The 24603-nt window shown below is 43.1% G+C and overlaps 1 protein-coding gene across 3 annotated transcripts in view; it reads left to right on the top strand.

Moving 5' to 3' along the window:
- The first annotated feature begins 2934 nt into the window (after positions 1-2934).
- SYNDIG1 (synapse differentiation inducing 1) overlaps positions 2935-24603 on the top strand; it is a 179350-nt gene continuing 157681 nt past the window's right edge. The window contains exon 1 of one of the 3 annotated variants that reach the window (XM_082744373.1): positions 2935-3441. The gene's annotated coding sequence lies outside the window, so the exon portion shown is untranslated. Of the gene's footprint in view, positions 3442-3502; positions 3915-24603 lie in introns of those variants that run through there. The other 2 variants (XM_082744375.1, XM_082744374.1) reach the window with 2 other exon arrangements.

The following is a 24603-nucleotide window of genomic DNA, read 5'->3' as shown; positions in this document are numbered from 1 at the left end:
TTGCACCTTTTCAATTCCTGGATGTCATCAACTTAAAATAAATAATTTAGTAATAAATTCGGGGTAGAGAAAAGCAAACTATTATTTTAATTGGTTTGCCTTAAAACTGCATATACCATTCATCATCATTAATACTACAGTCAACATTTGGAGCAGAGGATTTTATACATTTGATCTAAAGATGGTTTCTGAATGAGCACTGTTGACCTCCAGACGCTGCACAGAACCACAGCCCCTGGGCTAAAGCCTTTCAGTTCAAGACATTTTAAGGAATATTTCTTACTTGAAAAACTCAATATTTCTTATTTGAAGAAACTCTGTATTTCTTCTCATCAAGTCCATCTACTTCTAGGCAGGTAAGAGCTTCTCCTGAAAGTTGCTGAGAACCTTGTGACAGTTCTCCACAACACATGAATCGGCCCCCAGGGCCTCTCCTAGCTCTAAATAGTTCCATAATCTCCCATAAGAGATAAGCATTGTTGAGAAGGTTACCCAGTTTCTACTGTGTCCCACTGCCCAACATGCAGCCACCCCTCATTTACTTTTTCATTTCAATGTTATATAATGTATAATAGTTATGATAGCACTCCCATCAACAAACAGGGAACCACAATTAAGACAAACTGCCCTTACCATCATTCAGGCTCGAGGAAGCCTGGATCCCTTCCTGAGTCGCCACATTGGCTGGGAGCACTGACATTCCTCTCTTCAAGTTTTAGATTCCTGGTCCTGGTAAGTTTATTTTGCAGTAAAGTGTAAGGTCAATCAGGATTGTAGAAACACTAAAAGGGGTACATGGCAGTGGGATAGTGTAAAAATAAAAAAATAAAAAAATAAATATCCAGGGATCTTGAAGCTATATGAATGGCATGGGAGAAATCAATAAGAAAGAGAGGAGGAGGAGGAGGAGGAAGAGGAGAGTTTACACCACATTGTGAACTATTTCATTTCTTTCAAATTACCCCCTTTTTTTTTTTTTTTCAGAGACATCTGTTTTTTGACCTCACAATCCAATGTGGTCTTTTCAATAATTATCAATCACTGAGTATTTCTTCAGTACCTGCAAAGTGCTGGCTTTACAAATATAACACACAGTGCCTTAAGGGAGTCTACCCATATAACTGTCAGAGAGAAGTTTACATATGCATTCTACAACAAAAGAAAATGTGAATATTTAGGTGTGAAACTGAATGAGGCACGGTATGAAAACCAACTCTTAGAAAATATTAGGAAATGCAATCCCACCCCCATCCCCCACCAATATATCCTTTCTCAATGCATCATCCAGATAAGCCAGGGTATACAGTTCCAAAGTATCACCCTGAAAAATTTCAAAGTACCTAGGACATAAAGACAGTCCACAAAACTCAGTCAAAAGGTGTTTTCTTCCCATAACTTCTACAGTCCTCACTTCTGGAGGGAACACTCCACAGGCAACCAGTGGTAACCAGTGGTAACCAGTGATCACCTCTCATATAGCAAAAAAGAAGGTGTCTGCCTACTCTATTAGAAAAGGCCTAATTCAAAATTCAAACAATACCTAGAGTCAAAGTGTTCTCTTGGCAAAACAAAACTGCCCTCCAAAATCCAACCCAAAGCTGGGATAAGCAAAAGTGTGCCGCCTGAAAGGCAGGAACCTGAGTTACAGCCTACTTTTGTATATTGGGTAGCTATAAAAAATCTTAGTTAACCTTCGCAAAGAAAGACTTCAGCTTCTTTATCTGATAAAAGGGAATGATTCTGCACATCGAATGAGTCTAACTGCGTCTTTTCAACCCAGTAGTTCAGAGAGAAAATTTTTTGTTCTGGAAAGGACTCTAGGAACAAGGAGCAACTTTGCTAATGTAAGGTGGGGAAAGCAGGTTCTTCCCATTTGAGAAGTTCTCCTAGATGGAAGAGATGTATCAAATCATGACTTTATAGCTCTGCGTATCTAGAGGAAGAAACCGCAGTTGCCTTTGCCAGGCTGAAGAGACAGAGATGGGATGCAATTCAGGTGGGTAAAGGCAAACCACAGATGGTACTGATTCTGATGACCCCTCCATCCAAACGCCTTTTACAGCAGCACTCGGACTTCAGCATTTTCTTTAGGTTGCTTATGTTCCACGGGTGACAACCCCCCCCACAAAGGGGGCATAAGGAGGCACCTGTGGTTCTTGTACCACCTTCAACTCCTGCCCTTTGGAAACTGCTAGAGGCAGCCTGCCAGGTGAAGCAGTGCCTTCTCAGGGGCGAAGGGTTGGTGTGCAGGAGGGAGGGCTCTGTGCTAAGGAGGGTTTCAGTGGGTGTAACCAGCTTTGACCATTAGGGCCTCAGCTAGCAAGACTGCGCCTGAGATAGCAATGGGCTCAACAGAATGTTTTCCTAAATAACCTGTGACCCCCTTTTTGATAGATGTTTCATTCAGGTTCTTTGTCTATAGAATTCAAACTAAAGACGCTATTCTCCCCTTCCCCCAACACTTCAAATGCAGGATATCTTGGGAGGTGATCCTCACTCTGCTCTGCTACCCTATTCCCATTTTCCTCACCAGGATTATGCCCCCCAGCCTGCCCACGCCCACAGCTTTAGTTTTCTTTTAATTCCAACTGCCAAAGTGCAAACATTGGAAGAAAACAGACTGGTTTGGGGCTGAGCAAGGTGTCTAGGAATTTGGGCCAGCACCTGTTTTCCCCTGGATAGCTGGCTGCTCAGGGCTTGAACAGATGCCAGACCCTGAAGATGGGTCCTTCTGAACCTCAAAACCATACAGGAGCTTTGGGGAGGCCTTTAGGACCAAGAGGAACCGTCATTTCTCACAGCCAAGCTGCAAATCCCTGTCCTCCGAGTGCCCAGAGGCTGACCCCCTCCTCCAGTCTCTGTCGCTTTCACATTCCCAGACACCGGACCCGGGCCACCCGCCAGACTTGATCACCTCCAGGGCCCCAGTCAGCTTGGTGCAAAGTTGGTGGCCGCCTTCCACGGGGCCGTTCCCTTTTCCTAGCTGCCATCCTCCCCCAGAGCCTGCTGGCCACCGCCTTCAGCACGTGTGTCGCCAGGCTTGGCTAGCCCAGTGGCGCGTCCCGGGACGCCCCTCGCCCAACCTGCGTAGTAGGCGCGCGCTGGGGGCGTCTCCCCGCACCCTTTCCTTTCCCAGGGGCTGGAGGGCCCGGCTCCGCCCGGTTGCCGCCACGCGCGAGCTCCCGGCTGCCCTGGGCTGCCGCCGCTGCCCCTAGCCCCGCGCTCCAGCACGCGCGGGGCAGCGAGGGGCGCGGGAGGCTAGCGCAGGGCGGAGAGCCGCGCGGAGGGGAGGCCGGGAGGGGGGAGGGCAGAGGAGGAGAGAGCTGGGGAGCTGGGGAGCAGAGGCGGGCGCCGCACTGTTCGGCGCCCCGCACGCTCGCCGGCTCCGGAGACGCGCGGGCGGCCGCCTGGGCGCACCGGCCGGGTCACCTTGTCCGGGAGGTAAGTCCCGACCGCTCCGGCAGCGCGGGCGGGCAGAGGGGCCCGCAAGGAGCTGGGCGGGGGCTGCGGGCGGGAGCAGGAGGCGGCCCTTGCGCGGGAGGGCGCCCTGGCTCCGCCTGGGAGCGCGCAGACCCAGCGGCGGCGCGTTGCCCGCGGTGAGTCCGGGTGGTCGCGGCGGCTGGACCTGGGAGGCGAGGGGTCCCCAAGAGCGAGGGGAGAGCAGAGCGGGCGAGGAAGATGCGGAGGAAGGGGCCGGCTGCTGTCAGCCTCGGCTGCAGCTTGGCGCCTCGCCACCCCAGGCGCCCCAGCGACACGGAGGGGCTGTTGTGCAAAGTCGCTGGGAGCTAGTGAGACCCAGACCTGGGAGCGCAGAGGAGCGGAACTGCCCAAGGCCCTGACGGCGCGCGGCAGGCTTTGACTCTGCGGTTTCGGGCGACCCCCTGAAGCGACCCAAAGGAGACCGGCTGGGGCTGGTGAGCGGGGCAGCCGCGGAGCTGGGGACCGAGGTCCAAATGGGACCGGGAAGGGAAACCGGCTTGGATTGCCTTCGCCAAGCAAAGGGAAAAAGGAAGGCGAGGGCTCGAGCGCGCTGGGATGGGGACTTCCGACCTCGAACCAGGACGAAGGCGGGGACTCCTGGAGCCCCCTGCTTCCGATAGCTGTCTGGTCCTTGGCAGCCAGGACAGCCCACAGCCCTGGGAGTCGCCAGCCCCTGGTCAGAGAGGAGACAGAGTGGACACGCTTTTAGGGATCAAGTTCTAGTCTCGATTTCCCTAGACATGATTTCTACCTCTCGGTGTGTGCTCTCCGCGCTGCGGACAGAGAGGAATGGATTACCGGCAGAGTTAGGCACTTTTCTAAGGGAAGGGGCTTTGATAGCTTGCGCGTTTTCTGCAAGACTCCAGTAGAGTGGGCGCTTCCAGTCTTGCTTTGGAGAGGATGCCAGTGGGGTCTCTTGGCTTTTCTGAAAGATCAGAGGAAAGCTTCATCTGGTTGCCTTCATTTCCTTAGTGTGTGTGTGTGTGGCGGGGGGGGGGGGGTTCCCCTTGCACGCAGAGGCTTGGGCTTCTGGCATCCAGACCTCAGGTGAGCGCAGTCCTTCTGCGGCGTCAGATGCGCGGGCGCCTCCGGGCTAGCGGCCGGGACTCACGTCTGCGCCTTCCCTGGCCCTGTCCCGGTGCTCAGTACAGCAGACACCAGCTGAGGGCTTAGCTGATTTGAAGGATAGAGGGTGGGTGGGTGGCTCCATTTTCTAGTTAGAATTGGGCTCAGGCGGTGGTGCGAGCGCGCCTGTCTGTGTATCTGTCCGTCTCCCTCCTCCTGGCCAGCGTGTTTAGTCAGAGCCCAAAGGGAGAGGCGTGCTGCGCAGACCGGCAGCCTGTGGGGTGAGCAGCCTGGTAACAAACCCCAGAGCGAGCCAACTTTTCCTTGCTGAGGTGTGTGTGATTGCCAGGACAGTCTGCGTTGGTGCAGGATGTGGTCCTCCGAGAGGGGTCCGACTCCAAAATCCTCACAGAACTGAAGATGAGCCTCCGAGGTGGCCCCGCGGCAGTCAGATGTCCCTTCTGGCTAGGACAGGAAGTAATGGGAGCCAAATTTTCGGATGAATTATTGCATACTGTGTGCCTGGTTGTTGTGTGCACTGTCTTTGGAAATCAGACCACAGGTGCCAAGCCTGTGAGAGAATGTGAGAAAGAGCCCTCCACCTCCTTCCTTTCCTCCCTCTATCCAACATCCTTGTTTCCTTTACAAGAAGCAAAGGTTGGTTTGTAGCTGGTCTGGTGCTCTCTCCCACCCTGCCCCACCTATGGCATGAAAATGGAATCTCCATAGCCAAGAGGGTCTTGTTAAATAAAGGGGGGAAATGGGAAAATCTGTGTTTAAAGTTGTTTTGTTTTGTTTTATGATAGAAAGTCTCAATGGTACACCAAAGTTGAAAGAATAATACACTGAACCCCCAGTGTACCCTTCATCCAGCACCACATTCACTGACCCTTTTTCCTGACCTCTTTTTAATCATCCCTCCTCAGAGTTTTGGAGGCCATGTTTGATGATGGGTTTAAAAACCCTTTCCAAGCCCACATCATCTCTAAATGTATCCCTGTGTATCTCCACCTAATGGCATTTTGTTCAATTTTCACCTATCATCAAAACAAAACAAAAAAACAAAAACAAAAAACCCCCCACAAAACGTACTTTAAATGATTCTGTTAGAACCTAGGTGATGTTAAAAAGGAAATGAAGGTACCTCCATTTTTGTTTTGGGGTAGTAGAAGAAAATCTGCTGATGTTCCTTGTGACAGTGGGATTGAAGAAGGAAAGAGAAATCCAGATCCTGAGGAAAAAGAGACATTTGAAACCATTAGATTTGACTTATACTAGTTGATGTGCAAGGAATAAAAAGGATTCCAGCTGAACCATGAGAGGCGAAAGATTTTTCTTTTTTGTAAAAACTTTAAACTCAATCCATAAATCGGAAGCAATTTAGCGTGACATAAATTAAAAGTGCTACACCCTGGACTTGACTCATCTTTCTCATTAACTCTGACCTGTATTTTTCTAGAGAGTTATTTCTAAGAGAATAAAAAGGTATTTTCTTATGTAAGTTTTCTATCCAAGACACTAGTTGGTGCTATTCTGGGGTTCATGAGCAGTACTGAATACTTCATCTCTCAATTAGAAAGTGTTCGGTCATCACACCCATCACATCTGATGCACCATGTAGGGAGATACTCTGTTTGCAAAGATGTGAGTCCAAATGTTGTTTCTGTTGGCTGGAGAGGAATAGCATGGTGAGACCTCCATAAACAATGGGAGGGGATCCCCCCACCCCCACATTCTTACATGCCTCCCTTCTACCCTGCCACCTCTGTGCCTTCTTTTATATAAAAGCTGCTCCTAAAAATTGTCAATGTTCTGGGAGGATTCAGGCAGACTTTTGAATACCTGTATAAAGTGCATTATTTAAAGGCATCCTTAGTTAACCTTTTGCAATATGAATAACCATCCTGTAAGTGAGCAGTTTTAAGTAAAATCTTGCCTTTCCATGATACCAGCATGGCCTTGAGCCCCTCATTTTGGCCTTTGCAGCCCCCAGCCCCATGCACACTGGGAAGTCTCATGACCAACACAGACTAATTGCAATACTGTGACCTGTAGCTTGAGCAGACTTCATCTTACCAGTAAGATTCTTTGGAGTGAGTGGGTGGAGGTGGCAAGGATTGAAGAGTGGAGTGTTCATTTGTCAGCATCAGCAAAGCAGTGAGGCTAAATCAGTAGCAAAACAACTTGTTCATTCAATGGGAAGTCCTGGGGTTATTTTGCTGAAATTGGTTGATGTGAGGTGATATGGTGTCAGAGCTTTTGACCCAGCATCACTACACTGGAGATGTGGCACCAACATGTCAAAAGAGCAGCGCATTGAAAATATGCATACATTAAATATTCCAAACATTAAAGATAGGCTGACCAGGTTCCTGCCAATGTCACCAGAATTGAAACAATGAAGGCAGTAGCAAGATGCTTTAACAAACGTGTTTCCTCAACATTCTCCTTGCAAGGTGTATAGACATTTCCAGGTTTTTTGAGTTCATAAATATGCCTTTAGAAGGGGCAGTTAACTCTTTCAGTCACTGGGCTACAATCAGTGCCTCCAAAGTGGTTTTATTTGCCAGCCAGTGTACTGGATTTCAGCTGAGTATGCAGGGGGAACAAGTGGGGAATACACATTGGGATTTTCCCCAGTCTGCAGCCACCTACCCCACTGCCTCTATGGAGGGCCTGTGAGGTGACAGGTTTCAAACTCTGGGTTCTGCCACTTGCTTTTTGTTGATCTTAGACTGCTCACTTAGCTTTTCCAAGCTTCTGTTTCTTTTCATCTCTGTTCTTTCCAGGATTATGAAAATAAAATTGTTATGGTTGGCACAGTTTTTTAAACAGGGAAGACTTGGTATTGAGAACATTTTAGTGCCTTAACTGCAAGTCTCTTCTGGTGTAGTTGCATCCCCAGGGCCCTCTGAGAGCTCAGAAAAGACCGTGCTCTGCCCTTGGTTCTTCAGCAAGTGTCAGTGACGACAGTGTGCACTCATTCCTCTGGGCATGTGTTCTCATGTAGGAACATGCCTGAATGGTGCAGACATTCATGTCAGGTGGGGTTTACAGGGAATATACAGGAAAAACATGTGAGCAGAAATATATCCTTAGCACAAATCAATTTTGACTCATATCACATTATAAAAATTGCATGAAACATGTGCTCTAGGAGAAAACATCTTAACAAGAGATTATCAGCAAGCCACAAAGCACCAAGGCACATGGTGATTTAAATTACAAACTTTGCTTAGATCAGAAGTCCAAGTCTTCTTAAATCACTTTATGATAAATAACCTGTTAAATTGTATTACATAAAATACTGAAGACCAAGAGTAACAAATAAGCATTGGGATCCAAGGTAATGGTCAGAACCAAGCGTAACATGAATAGGAAATAGCATAGATGTGTAGAAAATACAGGTGATAGAAGCTGCTTCTGGAAGTATACTTCAGACCCACCCAGGGAACAGTTTTGCATATTTACTCATGTGAGAAGAATTTATCTAGGAGTTCAATTAACTTTATTCCAGAGAGATGGGGAGTTTTGCCCTGGAGGTTCAAATCAATGTTTAGTCGGTGTGAAATGTTTTGAGTTTTCAGTTCTCAATCAATTCTTGTGTTGTTCATAGTCATTTGGAACTTAGGTCTTGATAATGCTATAATGTTGTGACATTTAGGGGGTGTGACTCCGTGGAAAAGGAAAGGGAGGTATTTCCTGGTTGCACTGTGAGTCTTTCCGAAAGGGCCTGCTTAGTTTAAATTCATATTCGGGAAAATCAGCCTCACTGGGTAGCCACTTTCAAACACACCTCCCTTCTGTTCCCTCTTTAATTTTCTTCTTGATTGGGGAACGTCTGTATCCAAAACAAAACAAAGGAGCAAATAAACATTTCAGACAATTAGAACTACAAATATGTTATTCCATTGTCTCAACTTTAAGCCAAAGATACTCTGAAAGAGAAAAAATATTTTATCTCGAATATTCTGGAGCTTCACCTCTGCTCAGGGAAACAAACAAAAAATATGTTACATAAATTCACCTTTCTGCCCTGTATACAATATGCAGGGTGTGTGTGTGTGTGTGTGTGTGTGTGTGTGTTGTTTGTTTGTTTTGTTTTGTTTTTTTTGAGAGTGTACACAAGTGTGAATGGGAGGTGAGGGGAACAGAAGGAGACAGAGAGAGAGAGAGACTCCAGCAGGTTTCACACTCAGCATGGAGCCCAGTGCAGGGCTGGATCTCACAACCCTGAGATCATGACCTGAGCCGAAATCAGGAGTCAGACACTTAACAAACTGAGCCATCCAGGCATTCATACAGTATGCAGTTTTTAACTTATTCTTATACACTTATTCTCAGACCTTAGTGGCATAGCCTCTCAGTTGATGTAGGTATTTGAAATAAGAGGATTTGCTTTTGGGCTCCTAATGGGTTAAGTCCTGGGACAGGGTTAGGAAACCGGTAGCATTTCTGAGGGGGGAGCTCAGGTTATATTTAGCATTAGGGGGGACCCTGAAGGTGCCCTGCTATAGATTGCTATGGATTGCTACCAATCATTTTGTTATTCGCCATGCCTAAACTTGCCTTTAAATAAAGTACAGTAGTTCCCCTTTATCTGGAGAGAATGTGTTCCAGCATTCCCAGTGGATGCCTGAAACCCTATATAAACTATATTTTTTCCTACACATGCATATCTATGGTAAAGTTTAATTAACCAGTTAGTCACAATAAGAGATTAACAACAATTACTAATAATAAAATAAAATAACTAAAACAATACACTTTATTAATAGTTATGTGGTTATGGTCTCCCCTCTCTCTCTTAAAATATCTTACTGAACTGTACTCCCCCATCCAGTGATGATGTGAGATGATAAAATGCCCACGTGATGAGCTTAAGTGAGGTGAATGAGTAGGCGTTGTGATGTAGGCTGTTGTTGACCTTCTTACTGCATGTCAGGGGAGGAGCATCTGCTCCTGGACCTCAGCTGACTGTGTGTAACTTAAGCTGTGGAAACTGAAACCACAGATAAGGGAGAACATTTCTGTAGGCAACTTTAATATCTGAAATCTCAGCCTGACCCTTTTCCCTGTTTCCTTTAGAAGGGATCTTGTGATTATCAGTTGGTGTACAGGGACCGTGTCTTGTAGGGCAGTCAAGAAAGTTGAGATGTGACAGATAAACAGTGCACACTGAGTCTGGACACCTACTAAGCCCAGGGTCTGTCCTGTGCTAGTAGCTCAGACATTCATAGATGTATTTTAAGAGCCACCCAGCTGCTCCAGGTCTCCTGTAGCCTCCGCGCGCACATAGCCAGTGGACAGGACCCTGCTCTCGCCAGTCCCACCACTTCCCAGCCCACTCCTGAAATGCATGCCAGTGTCTCTTGCCTGCATTCAATCTTTTTTTCACTTTTCTCCCCCAGTTTCTTTCCTTTCCCGTGGTGCCCTTGGGCACAAACAGTTCCTCCACAAAGAGCTGTGAGCAGATTAATTAATATGCATACTATTTCACAGCTTTTCTTTCTACACTAAACCCAGAGACACAGCACATTCCTTATCAGCACTCCAGTGTAGTACAGTACATTAAACTCCTTCACAAACGTGGATTCCTGGTAGAAGCTGATTTTAAGTAAAGGGGAACCATCTGTTTTGTTGTTTCCAAATTCATTCCCTCCTTTTATTCTTATATTGATTTCTTTTTTTTTTTTTTAAAGCTGTGGACATGGGGCAACCACATTGTTGTTCTTTTTTTCAGAATTAGATCATCAAGGCTTTTGTTGGAATCCTCTTCTAACTGCCTCTGGGAGGGAATGGCCATGCAACCTGCAACAGCGTCCCACTCAGTGACTCAGAGTGAGGGGGGCCACTGATTTGATGGCCACTGATCCTTCTGTCATTTCCTTTGACCCTACTTGTTGGGGTCCTCTTGCATAATATCCATTGGCACGATGGCTCATCTGAGTATTTCTTGGTGTAGCTATATTAACTATGAATAGGAGCATTTTGGAACATCACAGTTTATTCTAAAGCAAGTGGAAAAATGTATTTGTTGACTGAAAGTCTGAAGAATAATGCAGTTTCATTTCCTGATACTAGACCTTGAGTAGCTGATTTGGCAAGTATCTTTCCAGGAATAACATATCTTTCAGACTTTTGGGTCCCAAACATATACTTTCATTCCAGATTCCAGCAATTGCTCTGAGGTTGTGCACTGCAGGCCAACAGGGCCACACAGCACATGTCACCTCTTGTGTGGCTCTTGTGTAAGGTGTGGCCCTTGTATAAGGTGTGGCCAGCATGGTGGCACCCTCTCTCTATTGGTGTTTGACCATGGCCCAACCTCAAGCACCCTCTTTCTTTGCCGGAGCAGAGATATTTTTCCATGTTCAAGAACTTTATGACATCAGCATTCTATTTTGGAAAGTTCATGCTTTGGAATGTCACACCTAGCTGGCACCTCCCTTCTCCCTTCCTATTTACCTTTTTGCATTCCTCCAGTTGGAATCTCCTCTGCAGGCAAAGGCTACCTCCCATTGATGGTCTACTGCCATTCCGTCCCATTCAGAGTTTAGCACTGCCTGTCTCCAGCTGCTCTGTGCACCCAGAACTATAGCAAAGAAGCTCACAGATGGTGTGAACAAAGGGCTTCCGGGGGACCCCTTGATAAGGATTAGTTAGCTGAGCTGTCATCCATCTGGAACGGCCCTACCTCCCTATGTCTTGTGCTCTAACTATCCTAATGTCCCTTGGTACCTGCAAAGGTTTCTGATGACCTTTGAAAATTTCTACTCCAATTTTGAATTGCAAGCTATGTCCAATTTTAGGCTTACTTTTGGGCTGGAGAAACTTTGCCTGGTGGGAGGGACCCCAGGTCCTCAGGCACCCACATGAAGTAGTACATCCTCCTGGTAGCTTCTGATAGCACAGTTCCCATAGCACAGTTCCTGACTCTAGCCCCAAGCCCCACAGCCTTGAACTTCTCTGCTTCTGCAGAATGGAAACTCAGCTTCCACAGCTGACAGATTTCCCAAAACTCAGGATTTATGCTCCTGGGCTTGTCTTTTGCACTCCTGGGAGAAAGCCATGTGATCTCTCTGGAACACCATCCTCAGACCTAGAAAGGTTCTTTCCATCTTTCAGGTGAGGGCCCAGGGGCCTATGTATGCATGTGAGCTAACTGCATACCAAGGACTGAGTAGTGGCAGTGTTAAGGTGAAACTGGCATACTTTAGGAGCAAAAGAAGTGCTTAGTGATGAACATGAGTTTCCAGACCCTTTCACTTTCACTTCAGTGGAAATTGAAGTGTTTGGGGGTGGGGGGTGAGAGATGGGTGATGCAGGGGCTCATGGAGAGGCAAGCCTGAGCCCATAACCAGGGTGAGGAATAACCTCACTTCTGCACAGTTACAGATATTCCAGATGCCAAGGGCTGGCCCATCTGGACCTATGGCACCAATGCAGTCTTCTAGCCTTCCTGATCTCAAGATTTGGCTCTGAGGGCTGGGTATGGCACCACTCCCTGAGTCGTAGACTTCCACTTTCCACTCTCTCGGAGGGAAGGTGTTGCACCCACTGGCACCTCACAGCAAAGCTGGGCTGGCTGCATTGAAAGGGGCAGCCTCACCATTCTGGCGTCTGGATGAAACGGAGGGGAGTAAAAGAATTTGGAGAAGCAGAGTGAGCTGAATTCTGGAGGCCACATTCAAGATTGCAGAGCTTGTTTGTAGCTTGTCATGAGGGTTACCAGGATAACAAATGGATGCCTTCTACTGCTTGTGTCTTATTATACGATCCATATCTCTCTCTCAGAAAAGAAGAGGAAGGGAAGAGAAAGGAAGAGGGGGGGAATGAAGACTTGAAATATGTATATTATGAGATTTTAATTTCTGGGTAACCTCTTGGGATGCCCGCATAATATACTTGGTGGGCTGAGACCCAGAAGGTTTATTCAGCTTGCTCTGTGATATTTTACTGTTAGTTGTAGAGCCTCTGTGCATGGACTCAAATCTTTAGGGTTTTCTCCTGTATTTGTCTCTAAAGTTCATGCTTTCTCACCCATGACACTCAGTTTTCCTGACATTGCTAGTATCTGGCTTAATGCTTAGGACAATAAAAAATCCTGTGTAATGATTGGGCAGACAAACAGATGCAGACACTTCTACTTTGCAACAAAGCCCAAGGAGTACAAAATGTAATTAGATCATTTCTCCATCTGTGCTGTTTGGTGGCTTCCTTAGAGGATAGTGCCCACAGCAAGTAGCAAACTGTGACCGATAGTGTGGGGGAAGGGGAAGCTGGGTTAGGCCAGGCCAGGGAGTTGTGTACCTAGAAAAGACCAGAACAGAAATCTCCTGCAGAACATATAGCAGTGGAAAACCTGTTCCCTCTAAATGCCACGGGCCCCAGACATTTATAGAGAGCATCAAAATAAACTAAGTAGGACAGCGGGTCACCCAGCGAGACTTTGCGGACACTCTGCCCTCTTGTTGCTCTCAGCATGAGGCTTTTCGCAGAAGATGCAGATATCCTGGACATTTCAACACTACCAAAAATGCTGGTCTTCCTGGAATTTGTATTCAGAACTTTATATATTTCAAAAGTGTATTTTAGGGAATTGGAATCTGCCCATTGCTTATGTCTCTCTTCTTAAGACTAAGTTGATGCCTTTTTAGAGAGTAAAACACAGATGAACTTCTTTGTTTCTTGGGGCAAAAATCAAAGGCTCTCTGTATCCACTGCAGTGTGACTTAGCCGCAGAGGATGTCTTGGGAGCACCATCCTGACCATGCCCTTCTCTCTCCTCTGACTCTTCCTTCCCCTCCTTGGCCCTCCTTGATTTCACTGACTAGGACTTTTCTGACAGAATGGCCTGAGCCCTGGCAGGAGGCCACTGTTTTTTAATACCGCCTATATTCCTACTAACCAAACTATCCTGTGGTCAAACTTTTGGCTGCGGTTTTTAGGCAGCTGGCTCCCAGATTTCTTTATCCTTAAGCCCTCCCAAGGCTCAGCTTTGTCTATCCACATGCCTGCTAGCATCTCCCTTGGGGCAACTGCTTCAGAGAATACCCCCTCGGCCTTCCCCAGGACCTGTTACTCCCTGCCTATGCCATTCCTGGTGATGACTCACAGTGATCAAGATATCCACACCAGAAAACAGCTTACTTCTTAGCCCCCTTCCTCTTTCCCATAACCAGATTTCTTCTGAGGTTTTTTTTTTTTTTTTTTTTTTTTTTTTTTTAAACCTCTCCTTTACATCTCTTCTACCTTAGCTCCATCTAGACACTCACATCCTTCCAAGTTCTCTCAGCAGCTTCCTGCAAGGTCTCTTTTACCAACTTCCATGTGCTTCTCATGTCCAGCCTTCAGGACTATTGGAAGAATGACCATTTAAAACACATCTCTGCCTTAATGGTCCTCATCTTGAAGACCATCATCTGCTTCTCATCTTCGGTGAAATAGGACAGTCTGCCTGAGAGGATAGCAAGCTGTCCCTGACACACTATTCTCCCTCCAGTGTTATCCCCACCTGTTTAGGTTCCCAGAACACTGGGTCGTTCCTGCTCCCAACACACACTCACAAACACATACACACATATGCTACATGCTTGCATGCCTCTCCCTGTTCTCATTGACACCTCTTGCTAATCTCCTTCAAGGCTTAGCTTGGCCATTAGTGATGCCCTTCTGTCAAAGTTCAGTGTCCCTACCCCTGGGCTTCCTTGTTACCTGCGCCCACCTCATTCTGGTGTGGTATTAGCAAAACAACTGGAGTAAAAGATACCTAGAAATAATTTTGGCAAGAAATTTATATAGGTCAATACAAAACAAACTGTAGAATTTTACTCATGGAATAAGAAAAAACTTGAATAAGTGGAAAGAAATACCATGCTCTTGGATAAGAACACGCAATAATAAGATGACATCATTTTCACCAAGTTAATTTATAAATTTAACGTCATTTAAGTCAGAATCCTGATGTTATAATTTCTTTTGAACTTGATACAATTATTTAAAACTTCATAAAAGAATAATCAGGCTGTGATGTTAAGGTTTTTTTTTTGTTGTTGTTTTATTTGTTTTAAGTGAAGAGGAATGAAGGAGGACTTGCCTCTCAGATAATGAAACAGAGCATCAAAACTACACCCATTAGGATGGCTACTATAAAATTAAAAACGACAACAAAGAGTCTTGGAGAGCATGTGAAGAAATTGGAACTCTTGTACACTTTTGGTGGGACTATAAATGGTGCAATTGTTAGGAAAGTAGTAGGGAGTTTCCTTAAAAAAATAAACATAGAATTACTATATGACCCAGCAATCCCATTTTTAAATATATATCTAAAAGAACTGAAAGTGGAATCTTGAAGAGATATTTGCACACTCATGTTAATAGCAGCATTATTCATGAGGGTCAAGAGGTGGAATTCAAGGATGAAACCCAAATGTCCATTGAAGGACGAATTGACTTAAAAGGATGTGGTATCTACATACAATGGAATATTCAGCCTTAAGGAGGAAGAAAATTCCGATCCATGCTGCAACATGGATAAACCTGGAAGAATTTTACTAAGTGAAATAAACCAATCATAAGAAAACAAATATTGTATGCTTCTACTTATATGAGGTTCCTAGAGGAGTCAAATGCATAGATACAAAATATAGATGAGTGGTTACTAGTAGAGGAAAGGGGGGGGATTTTTAATAGGTATGGAGTCTCAGATTTGCAAAATGAAAAGATTCTAGAATCTCCCAGCAAGCTGAAGTCTAGGACCAGATAGCTTCACTGATAATTTTACCAAACATTTAAAGAAGAAATAATGCCTGTCCTTCCCAAACTCTTCAAAAAAATAAAGAAGAAGAAGAAGAGGAGGAGGAGGGAACACTTCCAAAAAAATTGTACAATACCAGCACTACCCTGATGCCAAAACTAGACAAGGATGACATAAGAGAAGAAAATCACAATATCCTTGATGAACTTATAGGCAAAATCCTCAACAAAATATTAGCAAACCAAAATCAACAATACATTAAAAGGATCACACACCATGACTAAGTGGGATTTAACCATGGATGCAAGGATGGTTCAGCATCTTCAAATCAGTGTGATACATCACATTAATGAAATGAAGGAGAAAAAATTATGTGATAATCTCAATAGATGCAGAAAAAGACAGATGCATTTGGCAAAATTCAACATTCACTTATGATAAAAACTCAACAAATTGGGTATAAGGGGAATGCATTTCAACATATTAAAGGCCAATATATGATGAGTCCATTTCTCACATCATCTTCAACAGTGAAAAGCTGAAAGCTTTTCCTCTAAGATCAGGAGCAAAACAGGGATTCCAATTCTCACTACTTTTATTCAACATAGTAGTGGATGTCCTAACAAGAGCAATTAGGTAAGAAAAAGAAATAAAAGTCATCCAAATTGGGGAGGAGTCAAGATGGCGGAGAAGTAGCAGGCTGAGACTACTTCAGCTAGCCGGAGATCAGCTAGATAGCTTATCTAAAGATTGCAAACACCTGAAAATCCATCGGCAGATCGAAGAGAAGAACAGCAATTCTGGAAACAGAAAAACAACCACTTTCTAAAAGGTAGGACCGGCGGAGAAGTGATCCAAAGCGACGGGAAGATAGACGGGGGGGGGGGGGGGGGGGGGGGGGGGGGGCGGCGGCTCCCAGCAAGCGGCGGAGCAACGGCGCACAAAATCAGGACTTTTAAAAGTCTGTTCCGCTGAGGGACTTCGCTCCAGAGGCTAAACCGAAGCGAAGTCCACGCGGGGTCAGCGTGGCCTCAGGTCCCGCAGGGTCACAGAAGGATCAGGGGTGTCTGAGTGTCGCAGAGCTTGCGGGCATTGGAATGGGAAAGCAGGCTGCAGAGACAGAGCCGACAGTAAGCTCACAGCTCGGTGTTACCTTGAACCGGCCACAGGCTCGGTGAGCTCGGAGCGCGGCCAGAGGTCAGGCAGACGGGAGTAACTGGGTGCTGTTCTCTGAGGGCGCACTGAGGAGTGTGGCCCTGGGCTCTCGGCTCCTCCAGATCGAGACCAGGAGGCCGCCATTTGTATTACCGTCCTCTGGAACTCTATGGAAAGCGCTCAGGGAACAAAAGCTCCTGAAAGCAAACCCGAGCGGATTACTCACCCCGGCCCTGGGTAAGGGCGGTGTAATTCCCCCTGGGGCAAAGACACTTGAGAATCACTGCAACAGGCCCCTCCCCCAGAAGATCAACAAGAAATCCAGCCGAGACCAAGTTCACCTACCAAGGAGTGCGGTTACAATACCAAGGAGAGCAGCAGAATTCCAGAGGAGGAGAAAGCCAAGCATGGAACTCATGGCTTTTTCCCTGTGATTTTTTTTAGTCTTGCGGTTAATTTAAATTTTTCTTTTTCATTTTTTGTTTTTTTTTTTCTTGCCTTCGGGTAATTTTTTTTTTTTAAAACTGTTACCTTTTTCTTTTTTAACTATTTTTTACTAGTTTATCTAATATATATATTTTTTCTTTTTTATATTTTTCTTAGGTGTTTTCTTTTTTTAAATTCTTTTTTTTCTTTTTTCTTCTTTTTTTTTTCTTTTTCTTTCTTTCTTCCTTTTTGAACCTCTTTTTATCCCCTTTCTCCCCCCTTACAATTTTGGATCTCTTCTAATTTGGTTAAAGCATATTTTCCTGGGGTTGTTGCCACCCTTTTAGTATTTTACTTGCCCCTTCATATACTCTTATCTGGACAAAATGACAAGACGGAAAAATTCAACACAAAAAAAGAACAAGAGGCAGTACCGAAGGCTAGGGACCTAATCAATACAGACATTGGTAATATGTCAGATCTAGAGTTCAGAATGACAATTCTCAAGGTTCTAGCCGGGCTTGAAAAAGGCATGGAAGATATGAGAGAAACCCTCTCGAGAGATATAAAAGCCCTTTCTGGAGAAATAAAAGAACTAAAATCTAACCAAGTTGAAATCAAAAAAGCTATTAATGAGGTGCAATCAAAAATGGAGGCTCTCACTGCTAGGATAAATGAGGCAGAAGAAAGAATTAGTGATATAGAAGACCAAATGACAGAGAATAAAGAGGCTGAGCAAAAGAGGGACAAACAGCTACTGGACCACGAGGGGAGAATTTGAGAGATAAGTGACACCATAAGACAAAACAACATTAGAATAATTGGGATTCCAGAAGAAGAAGAGAGAGGGGAGCAGAAGGTATACTGGAGAGAATTATTGGGGAGAATTTCCCCAATATGGCAAAGGGAACAAGCATCAAAATTCAGGAGGTTCAGAGAAGGCCCCTCAAAATCAATAACAATAGGCCCACACCCCGTCACCTAATAGTAAAATTTACAAGTCTCAGTGACAAAGAGAAAATCCTGAAAGCAGCCCGGGAAAAGAAGACTGTAACATACAATGGTAAAAATATTAGATTGGCAGCTGACTTATCCACAGAGACCTGGCAGGCCACAAAGAGCTGGCATGATATTTTCAGAGCACTAAACGAGAAAAACATGCAGCCAAGAATACTATATCCAGCTAGGCTATCATTGAAAATAGAAGGAGAGATTAAAAGCTTCCAGGACAAACAAAAACTGAAAGAATTTGCAAACACCAAATCAGCTCTACAGGAAATATTGAAAGGGGTCCTCTAAGCAAAGAGAGAGCCTACAAGTGGTAGATCAGAAAGGAACAGAGACCATATACAGTAACAGTCACCTTACAGACAATACAATGGCCCTAAATTCATATTTCTCAATAGTTACCCTGAATGTGAATGGGCTAAATGCCCCTGTCAAAGGACACAGGCTATCAGAATGGATAAAGAAACAAAACCCATCTATATGTGGCCTCCAAGAAACTCATTTTAAGCCCGAAGACACCTCCAGATTTAAAGTGAGGGGGTGGAAAAGAATTTACCATGCTAATGGACATCAGAAGAAAGCAGGAGTGACAATCCTTATATCAGATCAATTAGATTTTAAGCCAAAAACTATAATAAGAGATGAGGAAGGACACTATATCATACTCAAAGGGTCTGTCCAACAAGAAGATCTAACAATTTTAAATATCTATGCCCCCAACTTGGGAGCAGCCAACTATATAAACCAATTAATAACAAAATCAAAGAAACACATCAACAATAATACAATAATAGTAGGGGACTTTAACACTCCCCTCACTGAAATGGACAGATCATCCAAGCAAAAGATCAGCAAGGAAATAAAGGCCTTAAACGACACACTGGACCAGATGGACATCACAGATATATTCAGAACATTTCAGCCCAAAGCAACAGAATACACATTCTTCTCTAGTGCACATGGAACATTCTCCAGAATAGATCACATCCTCGGTCCTAAATCAGACTCAACCGGTATCAAAAGATTGGGATCATTCCCTGCATATTTTCAGACCACAATGCTCTGAAGCTAGAACTCAACCACAAAAGGAAGTTTGAAAAGAACCCAAATACATGGAGACTAAACAGCATCCTTCTAAAGAATGAATGGGTCAACCGGGAAATTAAAGAAGAATTGAAAAAAATCATGGAAACAAAGGATAATGAAAATGCAACGGTTCAAAATCTGTGGGACACAACAAAGGCAGTCCTGAGAGGAAAATATATAGCGGTACAAGCCTTTCTCAAGAAACAAGAAAGGTCTCAGGTACACAACCTAACCCTACACCTAAAGGAGCTGGAGAAAGAACAAGAAAGAAACCCTAAGCCCAGCAGGCGAAGAGAAATCATAAAGATCAGAGCAGAAATCAATGAAATAGAAACCAAAAAAACAATAGAGCAAATCAATGAAAGTAGGAGCTGGTTCTTTGAAAGAATTAATAAAATTGATAAACCCCTGGCCAGACTTATCAAAAAGAAAAGAGAAAGGACCCAAATAAATAAAATCATGAATGAAAGAGGAGAGATCACAACTAACACCAAAGAAATACAAACTATTATAAGAACATACTATGAGCAACTCTACGCCAACAAATTTGACAATCTGGAAGAAATGGATGCATTCCTAGAAACATATAACCTACCACAACTGAATCAGGAATAAGTTGAATGCCTGAGCAGACCCGTAATCAGTAAAGAGATTGAAACAGTCATTAAAAATCTCCAAACAAACAAAAGCCCAGAGCCAGACGGCTTCCCGGGGGAATTCTACCAAACATTTAAAGAAGAACTAATTCCTATTCTCCTGAAACTGTTCCAAAAAATAGAAATGGAAGGAAAACTTCCAAACTCATTTTATGAGGCCAGCATCACCTTGATCCCAAAACCAGACAAGGATCCCACCAAAAAAGAGAGCTATAGACCAATATCCTTGATGAACACAGATGCGAAAATACTCAGTAAAATACTAGCCAATAGGATTCAACAGTACATTAAAAGGATTAGTCACCACGACCTAGTGGGATTTATTTTAGGGCTGCAAGTTTGGTTCAACATCCACAAATCAATGTGATACAACACATCAATAAAAGAAAGAACAAGAACCATATGATACTCTCAATAGATGCTGAAAAAGCATTTGACAAAGTACAGCATCCCTTCCTGATCAAAACTCTTCAAAGTGTAGGGATAGAGGGCACATACCTCAATATCATCAAAGCCATCTATGAAAAACCCACTGCAAATATCGTTCTCAATGGAGAAAAACTGAAAGCTTTTCCGCTAAGGTCAGGAACACGGCAGGGATGTCCATTATCACCACTGCTATTCAACATAGTACTAGAGGTCCCAGCCTCAGCAATCACACAACAAAAGGAAATTAAAGGCATCCAAATCGGCAAAGAAGAAGTCAAATTATCACTCTTCGCAGATGATATGATACTATATGTGGAAAACCCAAAAGGCTCCACTCCAAAACTGCTAGAACTTATACAGGAATTCAGTAAAGTGTCAGGATATAAAATCAATGCACAGAAATCAGTTGCATTTCTCTACACCAACAGCAAGACAGAAGAAAGAGAAATTAAGGAGTCAATCCCATTTACAATTGCACCCAAAACCATAAGATACCTAGGAATAAACCTAACCAAAGAGATACAGAATCTATACTCAGAAAACTATAAAGTACTCATGAAAGAAATTGAGGAAGACACAAAGAAATGGAAAAATGTTCCATGCTCCTGGATTGGAAGAATAAATATTGTGAAAATGTCTATGCTACCTAAAGCAATCTACACATTTAATGCAATTCCTATCAAAGTACCATCCATCTTTTTCAAAGAAATGGAACAAATAATTCTAAAAATTATATGGAACCAGAAAAGACCTCGAATAGCCAAAGGGATATTGAAAAAGAAAGCCAACGTTGGTGGCATCACACTTCCGCACTTCAAGCTCTATTACAAAGCTGTCATCATCAAGACAGCATGGTACTGGCACAAAAACAGACACATAGATCAATGGAACAGAATAGAGAGCCCAGAAATAGACCCTCAACTCTATGGTCAACTAATTTTCGACAAAGCAGGAAAGAATGTCCAATGGAAAAAAGACAGCCTCTTCAATAAATGGTGCTGGGAAAATTGGACAGCCACATGCAGAAAAATGAAATTGGACCATTTCCTTACATCTCACACAAAAATAGACTCAAAATGAATGAAGGAGCTCAATGTGCGAAAGGATTCCATCAAAATCCTTGAGGAGAACACAGGCAGCAACCTCTTCGACCTCAGCCGCAGCAACATCTTCCTAGGAACAACGCCAAAGGCAAGGGAAGCAAGGGCAAAAATGAACTATTGGGATTTCATCAAGATCAAAAGCTTTTGCACAGCAAAGGAAACAGTGAACAAAATCAAAAGACAACTGACAGAATGGGAGAAGATATTTGCAAACGACATATCAGATAAAGGACTAGTGTCCAGAATCTATAAAGAACTTAGCAAACTCAACACCCAAAGAACAAATAATCCAATCAAGAAATGGGGAGAGGACATGAACAGACATTTCTGCAAAGAAGACATCCAGATGGCCAACAGACACATGAAAAAGTGCTCCACATCACTCGGCATCAGGGAAATACAAATCAAAACCACAATGCGATATCACCTCACACCAGTGGCTAAAATAAACAAGTCAGGAAATGACAGATGCTGGCGAGGATGCGGAGAAAGGGGAACCCTCCTACACTGTTGGTGGGAATGCAAGCTGGTGCAACCTCTCTGGAAAACAGCATGGAGGTTCCTCAAAATGTTGAAAATAGAACTGCCCTATGACCCAGCAATTGCACTATTGGGTATTTACCCTAAAGATACAAACGTAGTGATCCAAAGGGGCACGTGCACCCGAATGTTTATAGCAGCAATGTCCACAATAGCCAAACTATGGAAAGAACCTAGATGTCCATCAACAGATGAATGGATCAAGAAGATGTGGTATATATACACAATGGAATACTATGCAGCCATCAAAAGAAATGAAATCTTGCCATTTGCGACAACATGGATGGAATTAGAGCGTATCATGCTTAGCGAAATAAGTCAAGCAGTGAAAGACAACTATCATATGATCTCCCTGATATGAAGAAGTGGTGATGCAACATGGGGGCTTAAGTGGGTACGAGAAGAATAAATGAAAGAAAATGGGATTGGGAGGGAGACAAACCATAAGTGTCTCTTAATCTCACAAAACAAACTGAGGGTTGCTGGGGGGAGGGGGCTTGGGAGAAGGGGGTGGGATTATGGACATTGGGGAGGGTATGTGCTTTGGTGAGTGCTGTGAAGTGTGTAAACCTGGTGATTCACAGACCTGTACCCCTGGGGATAAAAATATATGTTTATAAAATAAAAAATTAAAAAAAAAAGTCATCCAAATTGAAAAGAAGCAAATTGTCCCTACTTGCAGATGGCATGATATCATATAGAGAAAACACTAAAGACTCCACATAAACACACTCAAAATCAGTAAAGCTGTAGGATACAAAAATCAATATACAAAAATATGTTGCTTTTCTATACACTAGTGACAAACTATCAGAAATCAAAATTACGAAAAAAATTGATTTACAATTGCACTAAAAAGAATAAAATACCTAGGAATAAATTTAACCAAGTGAAAGGTCTATACACTAAATACTGTAAGACACTGATGATAAAAATTGAAGAAGACACAAATAAATAGAGGGTTATTCTGTGCAAATGGATTTAAACACTTAGTATTGTTTAAATATCCATACTACCCCAAGCAATTTACAGATTCAATGATATCCCCATCAAATTCCAATGGTGTTTTTCACATAGAGAACAAACAATCCCAAAATTCATATGAAACTACAAAAGACCCTGAATAGCCAAAGCAATCTTGAGAAAGGAACAAAGCTGGAAGCATCATGCTTCCTGATTTCAAATGATTATAAAGCTATAATAATTAAAACAGTATGATTTTGACACAAAAAGATGCATAGATGAATGGAACAGAATAGAGAACCCAATGCATGTTTGATCCAGTAACTTATGACAAAGGACCCAAGAATATATAATGGCAAAAAACTGTTTCTTTAATAAATGGACTACCATTTATTAAAGATTAATTTTTTTATTGTTAGTAAAACTGGACCACCGTCTTATATCATACATAGGAATTAACTCAAATGGGCCACTGATTTGAACATAAGACATAGAACAATAAAATTCCTAGAAGAAAAAATAAGTAGTAACCTCCTTGACACTGGTTTTGGCAATGATTTTTGTATTTGACACCAAAAGCAAAGTCAACAAAAATAAAACCAAACAAAAGCAAACAATAAGTGGAACTATATCAAACTCCAAAGTTTCTGCACAGTAAAGGAAATCACAAAATGGAAAAGAAACCTAACAAATGGGACAAAATTTTTGCAAATCATATATTTGTTGGGGGTTATATCAAAATATGTAAAGGATTCATAGAACTCAATAATAAATCTGATTAAAAATGAGCAGAAGATCTGAACAGACATTTTTCCAAAGAAGACATATGCATGGTACATGAAAAGGTACTCAACATCACTGATCATCAGGGAAATAGAAATCAAATCCATAATGAGATACCCCCTCACACCTGTTAGAATGGCTGTTATCAGAAAGACAAGAAATAGCATGTAGAGAAAAGAGAACCCCTGTGCACTATTGGTGGGCATGTAAATTGGGCAACTACTATAGGAAGCAGTATAGATACCCCTCAAAAAAAAAAAAATAGAACTACCATGTAGAAATTCTACTTTTGGGTATTTGCCCAAAGAAAATGAGTTAGGTTATAGCTCAAAAAGATATCTACATCCCCGTGTTCACTGATGTATTATTTACAGAACATGAAAAGAACCTTTCCAGAACATGGAAAACAACCTAAGTGTCCATCTGAATGGATAAAGAAATTGTATAGACACACACACACACACACACACACACACACATGCAGGAATATTATTCTGCCATAAAAAGAGAAGGGAATCCTGACATTTGTCACTATGTGGGTGAAACTTGAGGGAATTATGTTAGGTGAAATAAGAAATGGAAAAACAAATAATCATATGATCTCACTTATTTTTGAAATCTAAAACACACACACACACAAATTCTAAACTCACTAAACAAACACTGATCTCAATAGGTACTGAAAACACATTGGTGATTGTTGGGGCAGTAGGTAGGTGAGGTAAATGGCTGAAGATGTTCAAAAAGTATAAACTTTCAGTTATAAAATTAATAAGTCCTAGGGAATGTAATATGCGGCATGGTGACTATAGTCAATAATATTATGTTGAATATTTGAAAGTTGCTAAGAGAGTAGATCTTAAAAGTTCTCATTACAAGAAAAAAGAGGTGTTACTATGCATGGTGATGGATGTTAGCAATCTTATTGTGGTAATTATTTTGCAATATATTCAAATTTTGAATAGTTGTACACTTGAAACTAATATAATGTTATATATCAGTTATATCCTAATTAAAAGAAACAAAATGGTGAGACCAGTTGCTTGGTTGCTTTTCATGTTCACAATTACCCCATTTCTGGACAAGAACTGTGGGATGGGTACCAGATGATCCAGATGCCCTCTGCTTAAGATCCAGGAGACAAGATGAC

The sequence above is a fragment of the Mustela nivalis genome (genome assembly GCF_964662115.1).
Source record: "Mustela nivalis genome assembly, chromosome: 8".
Classification (NCBI taxonomy): Eukaryota; Metazoa; Chordata; class Mammalia; order Carnivora; family Mustelidae; genus Mustela; species Mustela nivalis.
The sequence above is the reverse complement of the archived record's forward strand: the minus strand, read 5'-3'. Positions and strand labels throughout refer to the sequence as shown.